The sequence below is a fragment of the Lactuca serriola genome, chromosome 5 (assembly GCF_051521515.1).
Source record: "Lactuca serriola cultivar US96UC23 chromosome 5, Lser_US96UC23_V15, whole genome shotgun sequence".
NCBI lineage: Eukaryota > Viridiplantae > Streptophyta > Magnoliopsida > Asterales > Asteraceae > Lactuca > Lactuca serriola.
In genome coordinates this window covers 272875473-272881867 of record NC_136412.1, presented here as the reverse complement: position 1 = coordinate 272881867, position 6395 = coordinate 272875473, and positions in this window count along the sequence as shown.

Below are 6395 nucleotides of genomic sequence, written 5' to 3'. Positions count from 1 at the left end.
TGATTGGTCCAGAGAGATGAAGGATTTTCTTTTGGCCAAAAACAAAGTTGGCTTCATTAATGGAACCTTTGCAAAACGACAGAAGAAACAAATGAGTATAGAGCTTGGTAACGAAGCGATGCCCGGATAAAGGGTTGGCTTACTGCAACCATGAAGAAAGACATTCAAAACAATGTTAAATATGCCCCAACTGCAAAGGAGATATGGGATGATCTTGAAGAAATATTTGGATAGAGGAGTACACACCGTGCTTACGAATTGAAGTGTGCACTAACAACGCTCAGACGGGACATTGATTCCATTTCCACGTATTTCACAAAGATATGGGCAGTCTGGGATGATATCCTATCTGCTTCACCAACACCAAGTTGTACCTATGACAAGAGCACCTGTGATATCGGAAAGAGATTAACAAAATCTAAAGACAAAGAACGAGTTTATGAATTTATGATGGGTCTCGAAGACACCTTTGGAGCTATAAAAACTCAGATCCTTAGCACCAAACATATGCCATAACTTGGAGCCGTCTATCACCTGGTCTCTGAAGATGAACAACAACGAAACATATCTATAGCAAGAAAAGTCAATGTAGATACTACAGCATATATGATATAGGTGCTCAAAGCATCGTTGATAAGAACCAGTTTGAGAAAAAGAACGCTAGTAAAGAAGTAATGAAGTGCAAGCATTGTGGGAAGAATGGACTCACTGTTGATGGATGCTTTGAGAAGATTGGATATCCGGATTGGTGGGATACACATCGCAAAACTGTTGCTGATAAGAATAGGCCAAATCGTCCCAAACCAAAGGTAGCAAACATCGAGTTGGAATCCAGCCCCATACCATGTCTTATGCTGGAACGATATAAGAAGCTAATGAAGCAGTTGAATGATGTGCAGAAACCTGAAATCAATACGTCATGTAATTTGGATTCTCGGTTGGCTTGGGTAATCGATTTAGGGGCAACAGAACAAGTTGCATGTCAAAAGTCGAATTTCACTAACCTAACACACCCAAAGGATGGAATTCCAGTTAGCATTCCTAATGGTGATAAAGTTCTTGTTCAAGGAATCGGAGAAGTTCAATTACCCAACGACATGAAAATAAATAATGTTTTGTACATTCCAAATTTAGATGCAACTTATTATCAGTCAACAAAATTACCAAAGATTTTAATTGCTTCATGAACTTTTTCTCTGATTTCTATTTCGTTCAGGAGTTACGCTTGAGGAAGTTGATTGGCATGGGGAGATGTGAGAATGGTCTTTACAACATGGAAGGAACAGATAAAAGGGTGGCGGCTATGTCAGTCAAGATTGATTCAGAGTTATGGCATAGAAGGTTGGGGAATTCTTCAAACACTAAGCTTCAACATATTGACTCGATAGGTAGCACTGTTAGTATTGAAAATTGTGACTCGTGTATACGAGCAAAACAAGCTCTCCTAGGTTTTACTGATAGTTCAATAAAAACCAGTTCTTGTTTTGATTTAATTCACTATGACATATGGGGAGGATATTGAGTTCCTTCGATATTTGGAGCTCATTCTTTTCTCACCATCGTTGATGATTTTAGCAGATCAACAAGGGTAGAATTGATTAAAAATAAATCTGATGCAAGTACTAGTTTAAAAGCATTTCATAATATGGTTAATAATCAATTTGAAAGAAGGATTAAGAGAATTAGAAGTGACAATGATGGTGAGTTTGTGTCAAACTAAATGTTGAAGTTCTATAAAGAAAATGGAAATTTTCTTGAAACTTCATGTGTTCATATCCCATAGTAAAATGGTGTAGTTGAGAGAAAACATAGGCATTTGTTTGAAATAGTTAGGGATCTCAGGTTTCAAGTGAATCTGCCAAATTTTTTTTGGGGTGAATGTATAAGGACAACCACTTATATTGTGAATAGGCTACTGTCAAGAACCATTATAAACAAAACCCCCTACGAGATATTACTTGGACACAAACCGTATTATGGACACATGCGTGTTTTTGGCTGTTTGGTTTATGTCAAAGAAAACAAAGTGGGAAAGGACAAGTGCGAAGAGAGGGGAGAACTTATGTATTTCTTGGTTATCCTCAAGGACAAAAAGGATACTAAGTTTTTGATTTAAACGAAAAAAGAATGGTTGTGTCAAGAGATGTAAGGTTTGTTGAGTGTCATTTTCCTTCCATAATAGTGAATCTGATCATATCAGAAAACAACCTTCTCAATCACTAAACTACCAGTTTGAGCCCATTTTCGATGATGAGTTACAACAGACCAATATCGAAGGTTTTGTCATGCCTACGACAGATCAATCTGGACCAAAAAATGTTGATATGGAGCAGCCTACTCGCAGCAACAACAATGATACCAGACCTAACACAAATGACAATTCTGATGTTGAACAAGCATGAAGCTCTGAAAGAACTCGAACTCAGCCTCTAAGGTATGATGACTATGAAGTTGACTTGCCATCTTCTATTGACCATTCTCTCCCCAAGGCCACTTCAGCGACCTCAATGGTACACCCTTTGTCTAATTTGGTGGCTTATACATTTTTTTCTAGTGCTCATAAAGTTTTTTTGGCTGCTATAACCAAGTAATAAGAACCAAGATCTTTTTCTCAAGCAACAAAATATGCCTAATGGAGAGACGCAATGAAGAAGGAGATATTGTCTCTTGAAAATAATGATACGTGGACGTTGACCAAACTACCTTAGGAAAGAAAGTAGTTGACTCAAAGTGGGTGTACAAAATAAAATAAAAACCTCCATGAGAAGTTGAGTGATATAAAGCCAGATTAGTCGCCAAAGGTTTCACGCAAGTTAAAGGAGTAGATTTCCATGAACCTTTGCACTGATTGCCAAATTGGTGACAGTTAGAATCGTTCTTGTTATTGCAGTATAGAAGAATTGGTCTATCCATCTGATAGACGTGAACTACGCATTCTTGCACGGAGATCTTACAGAAGAGGTATATATATGAAGGTTCCACAAGGATTTGCTAAAGAAGGGGAATCACGTGTATGTCGTCAATATAAGTATTTATATGGCTTAAGACATGTATCACGCAACTGGTACGACAAATTTACTAATGCAATTTTAGGAATTAGTTTTCGATATTCTCGAGCGGATCATTCTCTTTTCATCTTCAAATCCAAGACTGTTTATGTTGTAGCTCTTATTTATGTCGATGCCATTATACTTCTTGGGAACGATGTAACAACCCTAAAACCATGATAAATTTTTTTCACTTTGACAACAAATGCTATACGTATAAAATTGTTACAAAAACATCACAATACATAAATGTCACATAATCAGAGTACAACATCAAAAAGGCGGAAATAACAGGAGAGAATGTTGTGCCACTATGTCGAACCTTTCCCCTTAGTACCAGAAGTACCTGAAACCATAAACACAAATTTTAAGCAGGCGCTTACTAAGTTTCCCCCATAGTACCATATACCAACATAAAAATTAATTTTATCGACCAAATCATAGTCTAACATATAATTCTTGCCGACGGACAAATCGTGGTCTTCCATATAATTACCGGGGGCCAAATCTTGGTCTTTCATGTAACTGCCAGGGGTCAGATCCTAGCCTTTCATACAGGTGCCAAGGGCCACATCCTGGTCTTTCATATAGTTGCCAGGGTCTAAACCCTGGTCTTTCATACACATATTACACAAATATTCCGTATCCTATAATACAAATAATGGGTCGGCCTTGGTGCCTTTGACCCATTGATACAGTGAAAAAACTCACCTCAGTCTGCTGGAAACAACAAGACGCTCGAATGTTGTACAGGAGAGTCCCATACTATCACAAACAAATAGCGCTAATCAGAATTAGGTCATAATCCCAAATCATGGGCCTAAACCCTACATCCAAACTCCTACGATAAAGGCTCATTTGCCTTTCCCAAAATGGGCCTAACCATTCTAGCCCAAACAAAATAATGAGCTCCAAGGCCTAAATGGCCCAACTACACCACTTAAGGCCCATTAGCAGAAATTAAAGGCCCACCTACTCTAAACAGGTCAAAGCCCCAAACCAACTAAGGCCCAATGATCCAAAGGCCCAACAAAAGTCCTAAAGCCCACTGGGGACATACGCGCGAAGTAATTTCAGTACACTCGACGTACACGATCACATGAAGTATGTGTTGTGTACATCTTGGTACGCTCATCGTATTGAGCTACTCAATATGTTTATCCATTTGGTGCTTAATCCATAAAACCACTTAATCTAACTTCAGGATCTCGGTAATTAAGGGGGTCCTAGGGAATAAAGTTGGCAAATTTATGCCTTAGCATGTCTTATGGAAGTCCAACATCCATATTTTTTCATCAAAGCTCACATTAAGGTCCTAGATCCATGTATGGTTTGATATCAACCACCAAGATAACATTTTTATGCTTCTAACACATCATAGGGACTAAGATTTCGCATTTCTGGCTTCTGGAGTTGCCCAAGCTCCCAAAAGAGATTCGATGGACCCAAAATGAGCTTATAAACAAATCTTAACTCTAACTATCAAAAGGATCAACAAGGTATGAGCTTTTTACCTTCAAACGCTTCCTAAGATAATGTAGATTCAAGATCTTGAAGCTTAACCACATCCAAAACTTGATCACCAAGTTCTTGTTCTTGCAAACACACCAAAAGGCCACTAAAGCTACTTCCAAGCTCAAATATCACACTCAAAGGTAAAATAGGGTTTTAGGGACATTAATAGTAGTGGAGGCTAATAAAGGATAGGGTCCAAGGGTCATAAGTGTGTTTAAATAGGGCTCATGCCCTTAAATTAGGGTTTTAACTTTTGGCTATGTACACCTCGCGTACGCTTTGTACGCCCCGCGTACGTGGCTCAGATTCCCGATCCAACATGCCCGTGTACGCTAAGAAAAAAATAGATGTATGTCCAGCATATGAGGGGACCTCTTTCACAGTTATAGTTTTATTTCAAGGACTATAAAGAAAAATACCTGGATTCGAGTGTTACAAACGATACTGAACAAATTGCTAATGTCAAGTCCTATTTTAATAATAAATTTAGTGTAAAGGATCTCGGAACTTTAAGATATTTTATTGGTATTGAAATGACCCGTAAATCTGATGGCATGGTTCTTAGTCAGAGAAAATACACTTTAGACATTTTAGCTGATAGCGGGTTTCAAGGGTGTCGACCAAGCTCCTTTCCAGTGGAGAAAATTGCTAAACTAGATGATGCTACTGATTCCCCAGTTGTCGATGCAGGGCAATACCGATGCCTAATTGGTTGTCCTTTATATCTATAGGTGACTTGATGAGACATAACATTTTCTTTAAATACACTCGGTCAGTTTGTTTCCTCTCCCAGACAACAACATTAGGATGCTGCACAACGTGTTCTCCGTTATCTAAAATCTACTCCAGGTCAAGGTATTTTTCTTCCGTCTAAAGGAGATTTAACCTTGACTGCCTTTTGGGATTCTGACTAGTTTGGTTGTCCACTCACTTGACAATCCACGACAGGTTATTTCATAACTTTGGGAGGGGCTCCTATCTCTTGGAAGACAAAGAAGCAATCTTTGGTTTCTCGTTCCTCTACAGAAGCTGAGTACCGGGCAATGGCCACCACAGTTAATGAAATTTTATGGTTACATTGGTTGCTACGAGACCTTGAAGCTTCTCAAACCGGTCCAACGTCTCTTTATTATGATTATCAAGCTACTTGACACATAGCTAACAATCCCGTTTTTCATGGATGAACCAAATAGAAATGGATTGTTATTTCGTCTGCGAGAGAGTAAAGTCTGGTGACATCAATCCACTGCTAATCAAGTTGCATATATTTTTACCAAACCGCGTGTCACATATCATTTTTGGTTTTTACTTGGCAAGATGGCCGTTCGTAACTTTCGCGCTCCAACTTTAGGAGGGTAAAGGAAATAATAGTTTTTCTGGGGTTATCCCATTATATTTAGTAGATAATTGTTTCCTTGTATTTATCTGTTCTTATTCTTAGCCTAATAAACTCCAACTATAATTGGGATCTATTTATATCCCTCTTCCTTCGTTGAATGAAAGTAATGTGAGAAAAGTGTTGGACTAGGTGTCTATGTTCATACTATTTCTGGAATGTACTTGACCCGATTAGCATGGTCCATTTGGGTTTCATGGCATCATGCATTTGGATAGACTAAAATGAGAGAAATAACACTTAAGGTTTATTAATATATTATAAGTTCTAATATATTAATAGTATTTTTTAATTAGTATTGATTAAGAATTAATTTGGAATTAGTTGAGTGATCAAAAGAAGACTAATTAAATATATGGGTTGATTGTGTAAATCACCCATACTTGTATAGTAGGTTAATGCTTCATGGATTATCAAGTTGGGATAAAACCCATAGG